Raw genomic sequence first — 16,940 nt, 5'->3', positions numbered from 1 at the left:
ACTCCAGCGCCTTGACTCTTAGACCACAGACTGCTGGGAATTGCATGACTTGTGACTGGCATAAGCAGGTGGCTTTCCCAGACACCCACTTTCCTTTCCTAGAAGCCTAATCAGTGTAATAATCAGTGTGATAAAGCAGGTTCAGATACATGCCTTAAGTTAGAGGCTCGAAGTTCTTGAGTGCTTCACTGTTGCAATCAGCTTATCCATATGTTTTAAGTATTGTTTCTAAAATAATTATGAATATAACATGACGTTGGTGGTTTTGAAACTAGATTTTCATGCTTGGGGGAAAATATAATAACATATCTGTTTATGTTTTAGAAGCTGCAAGGTTTAATTTTATTTACTTCTCCTGGTTCTGAGGCATAAGCCTTGTGATCATATTTGTTTGTTTTTTAGGAAGAAGTACTGCATTAGGAGTTTTTATCTTACTGTGTTTTCCCGCCTTTGCGTATGAATGATTTTTACAACTGGAATTCAGGACACATGTATTCATTTACTCATTTAATACACACTCAGTGAATGCCTACCAAGTACCGGTGTCCCAGGTGCTGGCGAATAGAGATGAATTTAAGAGACCAAGCCACGTGAAGCTTGCATCCTAGTGGAAGAAGAAATCGTCAGAGAGCAAGTCCACACACACTCTAAAGTAAGGTGCTGTTCAGTGCTAAGAGCAAAGACCCAGCACGGGGCACGTGTGGTCAGGGAAGCTTTACGGTCCATGCTGTGTTCAGGACAGGCCCCTCGGACGATGTGACATCTGAACAAGGAACTAGAGGGAGGGAAGAACTAAGTCTTGCCAAGATCTGGGGAATGAATGTTCTTGGAAGATTAGCGTTACGTGGTTTACCCTAAAAGATCAGGACCTGACCTTATCTAGATATTTTTAATACTTTTTCATGAGTCTGTATTTCGTGGTTTTATTTGTCATTTTGGGGACGTGTATTGTTAGCTTACGCTATGTTGATCATAAATCTCTGAGACTGCGGCTTGCAGATTTCCCTCTAGTTTTGACTTCCGGGCAGAACGGTTCACAAAGGAAGCGAGGAGGAGGAGCGGGCACCGGGCTAGGATGTGCGGGAGGAGAATGCGTGTGCTAACATCCCCGGGCTCTGATTTACTTCTCAGTCTGAATGAATCAGCGCAAAACCAGATATGGATTGATGATTTGTTTTGCAGAAGAATTGGCGGGTTAAAAAGGCCAAGAAATAATGTCGCAACCCCCGATACCCCAGACAGATTGTTATTCCTTTAATTCTTCATGAAGAAATCTTAAACCAATGAGCGCTCCCTTGGATGAATTGTGCTGTTGGAAACATTAGTATTTTATTGCAGTTGTGTGAATTTTTTAAGAGAAAGTTTCCCCATAGCAGCCAATACAGTCTGACTCGATGCTGAATTACCTGGAGAAAAATGAATATAGTCTCATGGTACCTACCCATGAGGTAACCCACACTTTCAGAAAAAGAGAATCACAGCGACCTGCCATGGGAGTTTATTCTAGAAGATCGTCGTTGGAATTTATTAAAAGCTTGAGGAAAATAGCCCAGCTCTTACTTAGCTGGAAGAGGAGCCCAGTAAAGGGAGTGTGCTGTGTTTCATGTACAGTCGATGCGCACGAAGTGCTCACGGTCTGAAGGACGGCGAAGAAGTCTAGGAGAGGAGATCTTTTACTCTGTAATCTAAGTACTGCTTGGTCATTCTGTACTTGCAGTGATATACGGATTTCAGTCACACTGATGTCAACATGGGTTTTTTTTTTTTTCATACTTCCAGTATCAGAAAGTTAAAATTGTACATCTGTTAGCCACTGTAATTCTGTCCACCGCCTATAATCACTAAAATTAAAAATGAACTTCCCGTGAAAATAGAGTCCCAGCACAGAAGTTGAACTTTAATACCTTTGAAATTTAAGGCAGTCACTTAATCAAACAGATTGCTGTCCCTGGTTCCAGCCTATGGGAATTCGCAGGTGTTAAATTAGCTTCAGAAGGACTCCCCTATTGTTTCTTAATGGAAAACTAGAACATATGGAGACTTGCACGTGGAAAATAAGCATAAATCAAATATAAGAGATACTGAGCATGGTCTCGGCATTTGTCTTTAGTTTTCCAAGCATGTACAATTCTGTGCCATTTGAGCTGTCTGATGTGGTTTGCTATTTCATTTCAAAATAATAATGCAACAGTTTCAACATTTTAGCTTTAACCTTCTCCGTAACTAGAGGAACTATTCAAATGCTTTTGATGTGATAGTAGAGTGATTCTGTCTTTTGAGAATGACAATCAGTGCCTTTGTGATTTCACAGTATAAACTATTTGAAAGCAAGAAATGTGGAGGTGAGTAGCCTGTGATGATACTGAATCACTTGGGTATGTTTCTGAACAGTTAGGAACAGAGAGGAAATACAAAGGCAGACTAGAAAGAGTTCTTTTCACCCCAGGGATTTTTAGAGTTTCTTGGTGCATATGGATTTTAGAAAAAAATTTATTTGGATTTGATTTATTCTTTTGACCTTGATGGTATAGAATGAAGGACAGTTTTACAGTCTTCGTAGAGCAGAGCTTGGGCTTTAAATGTTCATGTTTGCACACTGTTTACAGATACCAAATTTTATGGGATATTTGTAGACCATGGCTCAGTAAAATTCTTGGTAAGCATTTCCATTCTAGTTTAATTTCTAAAGCCAGAATATCTGACCTGAAGTCACAACGTAGAGTTATTTTGTCAACAGAGCTGTGGGGAGCAAAATAGGCTGATTTCAGTCCCATTGTTTTAAAGACTTATTTTAGCCTCTGCCTGTATTCTTACATTTGAAGGACAGCTACGAAACCCACTGCCTTCTCAGCACTGAAACGTGGCAGTCATGGGGGAATAGCACCCTTCATGAGTTTCACATCCAAGAACAAAACGAGCGGATGAATGAGTGAATGGTGTGCGCCCGGGACCGACCCTTTGTGCCATGGTCTGAGGGCCCGTGAGAGTCATGGTCATGAGTTGCACAAAACCCGTCTTGTGATGACTCCCCACTTTAAAAATCCCTCTTCTGAAATTTTCAGCTAATTATTACACAAGTAAAAACCTTGGAAATTCCTTACTTATTTTCTATTAATTTTTCCTTCTGCTAATTGGTGCTCTTCCTTCGCTGTTGTCATCGCTCTGACCTGCCACTGCTTTACATCCAGGTGTTTTGTGGAGCGATCCTCCTGTTGGTCGGCCTTAGGAGGAACAAATCAATCACCGGCAGCCGCAGATAGGAAACATTTGTATGTGATAGGGTAGTTATATCGCCTCGGCTTCTCATTTGTAACAGCCTGAGGTTTCTCTAGGAAAAAAAGCGTCTTTGGCAAGTAAGCCATGGGTTGAATTCAAATGTGAGACTTCCATCTTTCTAAAGTCTCGTTCGGTTTATTAAGTGTCTTGCCTCCTGCTGGAGAAGATACAGATGAAGAGATCATGGTTTTCCTGGGGGTTTGAAACTCAGGTTAAACAGACATCAGAAGGGGATTCTCAAATGAATTTTCAGTAAGTGCATTGACAGGCTCAGAAATTTCAACTCTAGCAAATACAATGTTCTTTTCAATTAATGTCAAAACATCAGCTACCTTGCAGGTCTGTTAAACTAAAATGGTATCTGTATTCTGTGGTTTTCAGCAGGGCCCTGTTGGAGGTGAGGTTTAATTGTAGTCAGTCTCTTTGAATATCCATTGGATGATTTCAGAAATATATATATATATATATAACCTTTTTACTTGCCCTAAGGTTTTTCCGTTATGAAACCTTCTCTTCTTGATTTGCAATGTGCTATGACTGCATCCCAAGTTGACTCAATAAGTGGTTTAGAAAATCTTTCCTGAGGAAAATACAGGTTTTCATTCATGTAGTTAGGAGTCTGATGGCAAAATCTACATATGTATTCTTTGTAGGAAAAACAGCTGGAGATTGTTTCCTTCTGATTGTGTTTGATGTGCTTGTTAGGATAGGATTAGCTCACCGTAATTTGTAAAGGATACCGTCCGATGACTGGCGACCTGTGGATGGGGAGAAGGTGCTCATCCTGTGTCTGGAATCCTTGTGTCTCAGCTTCATGGGCTCGCAGAGCTTCTGAGTTTCTGCTACGTGGAGGAGGATTAGTAGTGGTGATGAACTCATGGAAACATGGCAGAGTGAATGAATGAACGGATGGGGCAATTTTGTAAGTCCTGTAGTGCACATTTTTGTAAAATGCCTTCTCTTTCCAAGTGAAGGCTTGGGGACCAGGGCATGTGTGAGGATATCTGAGATGGAAACATAAGAAACAACGCAGTGTGTAGAGAGAAGACACAGAGCAAGGCATCCGGAGGGAGGCTCCTTGGACACACTCGTCTATTCGGCTACTCATGCAGATGTGGCAGTAAGTCCAAAACAGGATTTTTTGAAAGGGTAAAAAATATAATTAGATAGAAATGTACCATGATGGGGGGCCTGGGTGGCTCAGTCAGTTAAGCATCTGCCCTCTGCTCAGGCCATGGTCCCAGGGTCCTGGGATCAAGGTCCCTGCTCAGCAGAGAAGCTGCTTCTCTCTCTCCCTCTGCTTGCTGCTCTGCCTACTTGTGCTCTCTCTCTATCTCTCTGTCAAATAAATAAATAAAATCTTGAAAAAAGTATACCATGATATAATAGGTTCAAGAACCGTCTTACAATCCTATTTTGCACAGGTTAATTTGAATGTGGCTAAGCCACTGAAGTTGAATGTTGCATTTCTGTATTTGGAGAGTGCAAGAGATGACTCACTGAGGGACGCCCCGCTGGTGCCTTCTGGATCCTCCGTCATGTTCACATCAGGCTCAGGCTTCTGTTGGCTGCTCCACGTCTGTGACTCTGTGTGGCAGGAATATTGGGGCAGTCTCCTTCTGACATGCAGGGCTCATCCTCAGGGCAGCTTTCACTTGAGGACTTGGCTGGACATTTCTTGAATTGCTCTGCAGTCCTAATCTCCCATTCTAAGCTCTCTTCTTCCCTCTGTCCTTCTGCAAGCATCAGAGTGCACAATTATCTCCTGGCCTTCTCCTGCCTTTTCCTTTAATACATTTTTGGTATATCTAATCCCATCTTGGTGTCTGCTACTTGGCCAAGTAATACAGCTGGTACCAAGAACGGTCCAAAAACCTGGCAAGAAGACAGGGACTTGGGATCAGCTCACTCACTGCACAGTGGGTAAAGAACACAATATGCTGAGTGGTGTGTGGGACCTGGGTGATCCCTGGGACTGGGAGGAAGCCCAGTTACAGGGGTTCTTTGCAGGTTCTGTGACTCATGACTTTGAGAGACATTGGGGGTGGGGAGAGTGACAGTGATTACCAAGACATGGAATCAGTTGTTTTAGGCTGACTTGTATGGCTATGCCCTGATGAGGAATAGCAAAGAACCCAAAGGTCAATAACTAGCAGTAAAGACTTACTATTTTGTGAGAGCCAGAGAGCCTCTGTGGTGGCTTACAAAGAAGTCATTTGCCCTTGCAGTGGAAGAGCAGATGACTAAGGACCCTGCAGACTCCCAGAGCTTCAGAGATGTTTGAATGCTCAGCCAGTGCAGGTCCATGATACTAGAGAAGGTGAAAGATTGAGAAAATGAGAGGCCTTGAAATATGGGGTGGGGATATCTGGATACATGCCTCTGAGATTTTGGCTCTGTAGACACCATGAACCTCGGAGCTCACAGAGGGCCCATCCCTCCTGATTAGGATGTGCTGGAAGATGTGGCAGAAGTTTCTCCCTTGCAAGGAAACAGGTATGGAGTTGTCCCTTCTTCCTCTTGTGGGTGTCTTCAGTACTAGTCATGCTTCTAGTTTCTGTAAACTTGATGCTTGAATATCTGCTCTATGTGCATTTGCTGGATATGTCTGGTTCTGGACAACCTATTAATATACCTGAGTTGCTTTACCTTGGCTTTCTGCCTCCCTCATCTCTCTCTCTATCCTTAGGAGGAATCATTTCGAATACAAACCAAGTAATCCAGCGTCTACATGCACACTCAAGGCCATTAATCTACCAGCCCTAATCACTCCAGGGCCAAGTACCTGACAACCAGGGAGAATCCCATGCTCCAGAGACCACTGAAATTATTCAAACCAGCTAACCCTAACCCAGTTTACCAGGTTTTGCCCGTTCTCTCCTGTAGAAACCACAGTATAAGGTCTCGCCTACTGTTCCCCATCTCCCTCTGCCTCCTGCCAAGTCCCAGGGCTTTCCCGGGTAGCCCCTCTGTGGTATGACTTGCCCTCTTCTCTTGGGAATTGTATTAAACTATCTTATCTATGGCCATCATTTCCCAATATCAGGTCTTACTATACTTGATGTTTCCTATTAATACACTGTGTTTTAAATCAATGCCAGGCTAGGAACTTAGGTAAAACCCGGCATGACCTAACTTGAGACATATTGGGCCTGATAAGTGAGGAAGGAGACCCTGCCCTGAAGAAGCCCTATGAATTAGCTTAGTTGGTGTGAGCTGACAGAAGCCACAGGAGCATGCCTAGGGTTGCATTTTGAAGTTGTTTGATCAAGGGAATAGGAAAGTGAAGTTGGACGAGCAAGAATTCATTAACTTAAGTGCCCTTTCCTCAAGCCTTGGAATTGAACAACCTGGCAAGGAACCCAGACAATGAGAGGTTTTGTTGCTAGAGTAGCTTAGAATTCTGGAAAAAAGGGGTGGGCTATTCTCAATGAAGAGGAAATGCCTGAGTTACTCTGGCAGATGGCAGAGGAAGCAAAAAAGGAGCTGAGGGGGAAGTAGAGAGCAGTTGTGGATATTTCTGGTAAAGCCAGAAGACCTCGAAAAGGCCCAGAGGGCACAACATTCACCAAAGGCATTAATCACTCCCTGACACTTGGGGTACCAAGATCGCTAAGAAGCTCGGCGGTGGCTCTCTTCGGCAGACCAGGGCTGGTGGGAGGATCAGTAGCCGTAGTGATGGGTCCTTATCCCCCACTGAGATGATGGAGTAATAGAAGCCAGCTGGTGGATCTGTTGTGATGAGATTTACTTTGTAAATGGGGTGCTATTATTAAATGTGCACCAGATGCAGTATTTCTAGAACTCTTAGAGTGAGAAGAATTTCTGGCTTACAGCCTGCTACAAGCACAGCTTGATTACCACTCCCCGGTGCCTCCAGGATGGGCACCCCGTGTGTCCTTAGTAGCCTCTTGACCAAAGATGTGGGACACATAAAAGAGGCACAACTTGTAAATATCTCAATAAATCTTGCTCTATTGCTGAAGGTTCCCAATACCCACTGAAAAAAAGATCCCGTTGAAGGACTGTGGCCCATTATATCCATGTACCTCTAACAAAGGTTTAATATTCTCACACCAGCCCTTGTAATAACTCTGTGCTGTCTGTCACAAAGACAAATAGGTATGGCTACCACTTTGCACAAGATTTAAGGGCCACTAGGGAGATTTTACTCCCCTGTTTCTCTGCTATCTCTAAAGCCATCCGATTCTCAGCCCCCGAGACCACTGCTTACTTTGTAGCTCCAGAACTCTGGTCAGAATTCTTTAGTTGGTCCTTTCTCCTAGACTCACTGTACCTATTCGCATTCAAAAATGGGGAAATTCAACACTACACTTGGACGTTTGTGCCCAAGGGTTTATGGAAGCATTCTCTTCCTTCTCACCAATACTCAACTACACCTGGACCATGAGAGACGTCCAATTTCCCAAGGACTCCACTTTTATACAATATATGGATTACCTTCTGCTTGTTCTTGAGACCGAGAGTCTTGCAGAATCGATTTCTTCCACTTGCTGACATTATTGTATACAGGGACATAGATTCTCTGAGGATAAACACCAGTTTTATTGGTCCCAAGTGCATTTTCTTGGCCATGACATCAAGTAAGAATTTAGATTATACATTGATACAAGTTCTGTGGATTTTACCTTAATAAGAAAATGCATTTCAGAGATCCACTGCTTATTATATCTTCACATTTATTTCATGACAAGAACCTGCCCTCCTTGTTTGCACACAGTGGCGGCAGCTCAAGGTCAACAGCGGGCCCTGCTGACTTAGACTTAAGATCTTCACTTAACCCCATGATCCCTTATATCATTCGGACCTTCCTTTTGACTGAAAAGACAGGGTATTTTTCTGTTTCTAGAACGACTTCTTTTGAAATCCTTTAGCTTTTCCCTGTACACATTTCTGTCCTTTGCTGAAACACTTAAAACTTGCCATTCTTCTCCCAGAGTAGAGAGAAACTCCTGACTGCTATGAACTTATTTGGGGATTTTCCTTGGTTTTTATCTGACCTTCTTGAAGCCCCCTTAGATATCCTAGTTTGTGAATTATGTGCGGATGAATGCTGTTTGAGAACTGAACGAGAACGCTATCAAGCTGGATGTGCGAACAGAACCCACTGAGACTTGTTTAAATCTCCCCCTCTCCGAGACATGAAATCTGCACAGGTTGCCAAAATTGTAGCCGTTACTAAGGCCTGCCAGTTAGCTGAGATAAAAGAGCAAATGTCTAGACAGAAATGGTTTTGGAATGATTCAAGGCTTGGGTCTGCTTTGGAAGAAGCACCACTTCTTAATTGCCGCTCATGTACTCCAATTAAAGAAGGCAACCACATAAAAGCAGTTTCGAGAAGCTAAGGTTCATCTTTTAGCAGATTAATATACTAAACAAGCTATGTGAACACATCCAGGACACCGAACAAATCCAAAATTCAGAGCCAAAGTGGATTTCTGACTCTTGGCATTGGGTCTTGAGTTGATTCCAGAATCAAGCACCGGATTCTGAAGTCAGATCTTTTGCTTTACCCAGATGGCGTCTGGTGGCACCAAGATGATTATTTGGTCTGAGAGGCTGAATTAGAGTGTCTAAAAAGCCAAGCCATGGGACGCCTGGGTGGCTCAGTTGGTTGGACGACTGCTTTCGGCTCAGGTCATGATCCCGGGATCCTGGGATCGAGTCCCGCATCAGGCTCCCCGCTCCACGGGGAGTCTGCTTCTCTCTCTGACCTTCTCCTCACTCATGCTCTCTCTCACTGTCTCTCTCTCAAATAAATAAATAAAATCTTAAAAAAAAAAAAAAAAGCCAAGCCATAATTATGGCTTCCTGCAAAGGAAAATCCAAAAATGTCCTAAATAACTATTAACAGGGAAATCGTAATGAGAGAGATGACCGAGCACATCTTAGCTGCATGTCCCAGCTGTCAAGCCCCAAGTCCTTTGAGACACTGTAAAAGTGGGGCAAGGCCATGAACCGGAACATTTCGGTCATTTAGAACATCGGCAAATGGATTCATTCAGTTGCTTCAGTGTGATTATGAATATATTCTTAATCACAGCAGATTGTCCCTTTTCTGGTGGGCTGGAATCCTTTCCTTTCTCTGTCATGACAGGGGCAAAGCAGCCTTTAGACTCTGATTCCCACCTGAGTAATACTCACCTATTCCTCTTCTGTTAGGGGTACTCAGGTAGCCAGAGCAGAAATTAAGGGACTTTAGAAGGCTTTTTGCTGGTCACCGGGAAGCTTCAGGAGTTCTGCTGCCACCGGTCCTCAGAGCAATGAGGACCAATGAATGACACACTAAAATGGAAACTTGCAAAACTGTCTGGGCAACTTCAGTTGCTATGGCCAAAGCTTGCAAAACTGTCTGGGCAACTTCAGTTGCTTTGCTCCCCTATTATGCAGATTGTAACAGGAATTCAAAGACTGTCTCCTCGTGAGTTGCCACTGGATGCCCACGCATGCATCCTCGACTCTGCTTGTTCACAGGCTGATACAGGCTAATTCTGTAGAAATTTCTTTAAATATCTTATTTATTTACTGAGAGAGAGCAAGCTGGGGAAGGGCTGGGGGAGAAGGAGAGAGAATCTCAAGTAGACTCCCACACGGGGCTCAATCTCAGGACCCTGAGATCATGATCTGAGCCAAAATCAGGAGTCAGAGGATCAACCGACTGAGCCCCCCAGGTACCTCTCTGTTGTGGAACTTGAAGGCCAAGCTTCTTTTCCTTAAGCTCATTTGGTTTTCCTCAAAGATAAATCACAGGAAGCGCTGCATGATGTTCAGCTCGGAGACCTTCTCTACTGAAAATGAAAGCAATGTAAAAGTACTCTTAAACCTTAATGGAGGGGCCCCGAACTGCGAACACTGCTGTGAAACTCCTGGGAACTGCCCGTTGTGTTCATGTCTCTTAGTAAAAATGGCAGCATACCCCTACCTCCTGGACATCCATGCCAACATAAGACCAAACATCGAGAATTTCTTGGGCTCTCTAAGAGCACATGACATCTTAAAGTAGACATCTTTCTCCAGAACTTCAGACCCAACCCCGTTAATGCTAGGAGCAATGGATTGCCAGCCCCTTCTTTATCTCTTTCCTTTTTGTTTCTTTTCCTATTATTTTCCCTCTCTGTTGGTTTAAGGATTTTGATTGTAAAAATGACATTCTTTAAGTTTCTTCTCCTATTCATGTCATTTTGGGTGGATCTGTATTACTCGCAAATCTATTAATACCAAGTCTTGCTTTCCACAGACATGGCTGGGGATGAGATTGTTCTGGCTGATCTCAGATCAGGCTGGACCTTGCTTAAGAGGCATTGTCCAACGCTTACTAGCAATTCTTATGTGAACGTGCATCTTATGTGAACGTCATGGCTCTGTTTTCTCCAGAGGCTGTAATGCTTTTATTCAGCCGTCCACTCATCAAATGATTGAAACTCAACTATAAAGTCACAAGAAACCCGGAGGGCAGTCATCAGCAAAGAGGCCACGACTGCTGCTCTTGACCAGTGGTGTAGACAAGCATCCTGAAAACAAAACAGAAAACAAGGTATGGTCAAATGAGGAGACCAGAAATTCCTGGGGACCAGCTGGAGAGATGGAGAAACCATGAGGGCCTGAACTCTTCCCCACTGAGCCTTGCATGACTTGAGACCCTGTGACAGTTTGCCATTCCTCAGCTTTCTTGGCAGGCCCTATGTCAACTTAGTGCCTCACATGTTGATGGATCCAAACTGCTCAACTGAAGACCACGAGAATAATTCTTCCTTCTGCTGGGTGCCGTCCTGATGAACCAACTCCTGAAACAAACTCAAACAAATCTCTTTCTAAAGATCTGTATATCTTTATTTCTTCCTCAAAGCAGCGCATACACACACACTCCTTAGGGTCTGTTCGAAGTACTCTCTGACCTGCCTCTGCTTCCTTTGCCTAATTCATTCCTCCTCATTCTGTAGATCTTAAGATCACAAAGGTCATGCCCTTGGAAAAGCTCCTTGGCCCCCCATTATATACTCTTTTCCTTATGGCAAAGGAGAAGATACTATTTTGCAGGTCTTGGGATACCAATTTGCAGGTAATCTTTCAGTGTGCTAATTTGATGATTATTTCTCTTCCTTAATAAACTTTAAGATTCACAAGGGCAAGAGCTGGATTGGATCTACATCCATTTTATTCCCAGCCACTAAGAGCAATGCTTGGTGTGTAGTAGCTTCTTGGTCAAGTGTTTGTTGAAAGGTTTAAAGAATGGAATGAAAAAAAAAAGAATTAATTCATTCATAACAGTAGGCTAAATTGATCTAATCTGTGGAAGCAGTAGATTTCAGATACCTAAACTACACATTTCTACACTGTTGCATTAGCAGAGGTGACTGGATATTGTTTTGTTTCATGGTTAGTGGTTCTTACTTCTTTTCTCCTCATGTGGAAGCATTCTGTGTTTAAAGTTGTTAATGCATGTAATCAGATCACCATCAGATCTTGTTGCTTTGAGAGCTCAGACTATTTCATTACTGAAGGAGGAGGCGATGGAAGAGGGAGGGAGAAACTTTCTTAATGAGAAGTATTTAGAGTAGAACAAAATATATTTCCCGACTGTATTATTTTCGGGGGTCATTTGACATAGTTTATTACACATCTAGATTTACTGTAAGTGAAAGCTGGGCTGAAAGAGATCTGATTTTTGCCTGATTAGGCAGGGCCTCAATTAGTGTGTGATGTGTTTTCTATGCCCTTTTAGAGGGAAAATTGTGAGCTGTCATAACATGGCTCTAAATGGAAAGATAATGTCAAAACTTCTCATAAAGCGCTATAGGACATTTCAATTCTTTTAGCAAGAAAGAGCACAAATTTAATTATGGATCAAATGCCTTCTGCATCACAGGGAGAGAGGTGGGTATTGGAAGTCCTGTGGTGCTCCTTATTTCTCAATGTGACAAGAAAAACTAGAAACCTAAATACCCAAGTGATTCAATTTCTGTTTGTTCCCTCAGTTTCTAATACGTAGGAGACTTCACACAGTTCTCTCTGAAAATAAAAAGGTTAATGAATTTTTCTGACAATATGCAAATATATTTAAGGCTGTTTTTATGGCCTCAAGTAACACCCACAAACACACACACTTGTAATCCATGGGGTGCTGGTAATTTTGCTGCCAATACCACACTTCCTAACAGTGAGGTAACACATTGTCACATATTACTTGATTATATCATTCCTGGAATGAAAGGTCTGGAAATAGAGTCTTCTCTCCTAGTATCACATGCTCAGCCCACAGGTGGGAAAGCAAATATCAAGACAGAATCTGCTTTCACCTGTCTTCAGCCAATGCCCCATCTGTAAAATGAAACCTAATCATAACACTTTCGCCATCCACTGTTTTCCTGCGGCTCACCTTTAATTAATGGACACAATTTTCACTGCTTTTTAACATTTTCTATTTTACAGTACCAAGAAAAATGACACGAGCCTATTTCCACATTAATCAATGTGAACTCATCTGTCCCGTCGTCAAGACATGGAGATCACCGATGAGTGATGGGTGATGAGTCACTCAACCAATATCAGCTTCAGGAATAAGGCTAATGACACATACTCCAGCCTTCGTTAGACTCACAGAAAGGCAGTGACCGAGTGATCGTTTTGTGTTCTAGTGAGTGAAAGTAATCCCAAAGCAAGATTGTTGGCTTTACTTACAATGCAGAATGCTTGGGAGTATAATCTGAAAAAGATTGCTTTACGGAATTATTTTTATACCTAATTTCTCCATTGTGAAAGAAATAGGACTTATCAACTTGCCTCCATAATTGTATGGTTAAGAGACAGGATGGCTGGTCAGAGATGTCCACAACCTAATTCCAGGGCACGTGAATATGTTATGTTACATGGCAAAAGAGACTTTTCTTATGCAATTAAGTTTATGGACCTTAAAATAGAGGAATTTTCTTGGATTGTTGGGATGGGCCCAATCTAATCACATGAACCTTTAAAAAGACCCACAGGATTCTGTCGACCTGGACTCAAAAGACAGATAAAGGGGAAGGAGAAGGCAGCAGGGGCGCGGAAGAGCCCTTCGAAGTAGGAGAAGGACCGGACCCCATGTTGCTCGTACATTTTGGAGATGGCGGGGGCCCCATGATGAGGGATGCAGGGGGCCCTGTGGGGCCGGGAGAGACCCCTGGCCTGACCCCGACCCCTAAAGGAGGAGCTCAGCCCTGGTGCTGCCCGCAACCGCATTCAGCCAACAACCCGAAGCAGCTGAAGTGGGGGGTCTTCTCCAGAGCTTCCAGACAAAACATAGCACTGCCCACAGCTTGGTTTTGGCCTGGCGAGGCCTCCCGCCAGGACCGAGCAGAGCTCTTCTGTGCTTGGATTTATGGTTAACATTGCCCAGGTGGGCGGGAGCCATGGGAAAGGCTGCCGGACACGAAGTGCAGATGTGGGAGAGGACACCGTAGACAGGCTCCCGCGGCCGGCGCGCCGACTGCGTGCCATCCCTCGTCCTCAGCATTTTTTGACCGCGTAACCTTGAGGCATTCCCAGGCATTGTGCCGGCTGCGGGGCATTCTAGCCCCCTCAGTCTGGTGTCCTCCTTGGTTAATTAAACACACAATCACCTTCAACTTCAAGACTTAATGAATTAGGTGATGAAATGGACTGATGTATAAAACATTTTGTGAAAAATACCTATCCATATATCTTTTTGTTTCAAAGGTTTATTTTCTATGAAAAGTTCCAATTTCTCAGCGGAAAAAAACCAAAAAACAAACAAACAAAAACAGAAACATAACAAAACCACCACCACAAACCCGAGAAGCGAAAAGCTTTGAACTCTGTTGAAAATCTCGAAGGAACATATTCTGAGACAGTTTTAAACTCGGCAAGAATGCATCCTTCCATCTTTTGCCTCTACTTTCTTTTTCTTGCCTAACCAGGCAGAAAAGCCCTCTCTGGAAAACTGGAAGCCAGAGGTAACCCTGTCCGGCTTCTGCGCATCTCACACCTGCTGCCGCCGACAGGTCTTCTTCCTTATTATCTCTGCAACGGATTTTGCCCTTGAACAGTTTGTTCAGTGGAAGTATAAAAAGAGGCAGGCTGTTGACAAAAAGGATTTTGTTTTTCTGAGTGGGTCCTTTTAATTTAAAAGGGAGGTGCAGAGGAGAGAGGGAGTCCTTTGCTTGAGGTCCCCGCTACCCGCTGGGGCTGAGCAGTAGTAGGGGCGCCTCCCTCATGATTTCTAACTCTTCCCGTTGGGGTACTTTGCATTGGCAGTGCTCAGTAAAGTTTTGTGGAATGAATGAATGATGATTTGAGCAGTCATGTATTGTAAGTTTTCAGGGGCCGTATCCCTGAGTGCTGCTATCCAATTTTTATGCAGATTTTTTCCCCATAAACTTGTGGTAGCCTGGCACTGTGCTAGGTTCTCTGTATATAATCTCTCCTAATTTGGAGTCCGGACCTGTACATCACAGGATGAAGGGTGTCCTATATTTCTTGTCTATAGAAACCTGTTTCTGCTCTTGCTCTGCAAATAACACAAAAACCTCTGAAGTGTGGGATTTATCCTCAAGCTGAAAGGGCAGTGACTCTTTGAGCTGTCATCATTTCCAAAGGCCGTGGAGTGATGCTGTGATTTTTCCATCTGTCAGGGAAAATTGGGGACTTACATGGGACAGAGCTTGCAGGTCATCTAATGCCTAAGGTATGCTCCAAGATAACCAGAGTGATAGCTGTAAAATCAAAGAATCCTACCAGCTCGAGAGCTAGCTAGGAAGGATATGAACAGGAATAATTTAATTTCAGGACATACACAACATGTTAAGGTTTTTTTATTTTAAGGAAATAGGTATTTCTTTTGGAAAAATATGACGTTGGGGTTCTAATATTCTAGGAATAATCACTGTGAAGTTTGGCTTTTTATTTTTTATTTTTATTTTTTTAAGATTTTATTTATTTATTTGACAGAGATCACATGTAGGCAGAGAGACAGGAAGAGAGGGGCGGGGAAGCAGGTTCCCTGCTGATCAGAAAGCCTGATGCGAGGCTCGATCCCATGACCCAGGATCATGACCTGAGCTGAAGGCAGAGGCTTTAACCCCCTGAGCCACCCAGGTACCCCAAGTTTGAATTTTTCATTTTACCAGAGCTGTTTTCTTCAGAGTAAAAGAGTTTCCCTGAGATGATTATATAAAGAATTATCCTCTGTCTTCTGCAATTCTTTATTTATCGATCTTTCTTATGACCCAGAATGCTTAAGAATATGTATCTGAAAATAGTTACTATATGAAAATATTAATATTTAATTCTTAACATTTGAAAGAAATATCACTTATCAGTGTGGTGTGTATTGAATTGTGTCCCCTTCAAAATTCACATCTGGGAGTTCTAGCCCCCCCCCCCAACACCTCCTACTATAACCTTATTTGAAAATAGGATCATTGCAAATGTAACTAGTTAGGATGAGGTCGTACTAGAATAGGATGATCCCTTAATCTAATATGACAGTGTCCTCATGAGAGGGGAAATTGGACACAGACAAGCATACAGAGAGAATGTCATGTGAACATGAAGACAGCCATGTACGAGCCAAGGAGACACACCTCAGACGGACTCTCCCCTCATAACCTCAGAAGGAACCAACCCTGCCAGGACCTTAGTTTCAGACTTCCAGCCCCCAGAACTGTGAGACACGACATTTCTTATTAAAGTCACCAGTCTGCGGTGCTTTGTTACAGCAGTCCTAGAAAGTGACTGCATTTTTTTTTTTTTAAACCCAATTATCCACCTGCTGCAGTAACTGTATATGTGGTAGGCAGAAGGCTTCCCAGAGCTATCCACACTCTGATACCCAGCCCTGGGGACACACTGTGTCATGTGGCAGAAGGGGCTCTGTAAATGCAATTGAGGTGATTAATGTTAAAATGGGGGAAGTTATTTGGGTTATTTGGGATGTTCATATGTATGTAATGATCCCAAAGCCACAGCCAAACTCTGCATTGTCAAGTGGGTGAATGGTGCTCCATTTCAGGTGTCGTCACAGACATAAAGTCCAGGAGCTTCGGGAGACCCCTGGATATCATGTGATTGAAATAACAACCATGTGTCAGAATTCCAAGGTCCAAATTTTATCTTCTATTCTTATCATTATTTATATGGATTAAAAAGTAGCATTAATTTCATTTCAAATTTTGAAAGGTGTCAAAGACAGTATGAGATTTTTGTATGGGTCAATTACAGGTCACAAAGATTGAGAACTCCTCTTAGGGTTACTCTTTCATGTTTTCAAAAGGACTGTGTATGAATAGGACTCCACTGTTCAACCAGCATTTATTTATTTATTTATTTATTTATTTATTTTTTAAAGATTTTATTTATTTATTTGACAGAGAGAGATCACAAGTAGGCAGAGAGGCAGGCAGAGAGAGAGAGGAGGAAGCAGGCTCCCTGCCAAGCAGAGAGCCCGATGCGGGACTCGATCCCAGGACGCAAGATCATGACCTGAGCCGAAGGCAGCGACTTAACCCACTGAGACACCCAGGTGCCCCTCAACCAGCATTTAATTCTCTTCAGGAAATCAAATTTCACAAAGGTAGAAACCTATGTTTCTTACAAACAGAAATAGTAATTTCAGGGATTTTAAAAACATTTTTTATTTAGAGGAT

This window comes from Mustela lutreola, chromosome 11, assembly GCF_030435805.1.
Source record: "Mustela lutreola isolate mMusLut2 chromosome 11, mMusLut2.pri, whole genome shotgun sequence".
Lineage (NCBI taxonomy): Eukaryota > Metazoa > Chordata > Mammalia > Carnivora > Mustelidae > Mustela > Mustela lutreola.
The sequence above is the reverse complement of the archived record's forward strand: the minus strand, read 5'-3'. Positions refer to the sequence as shown.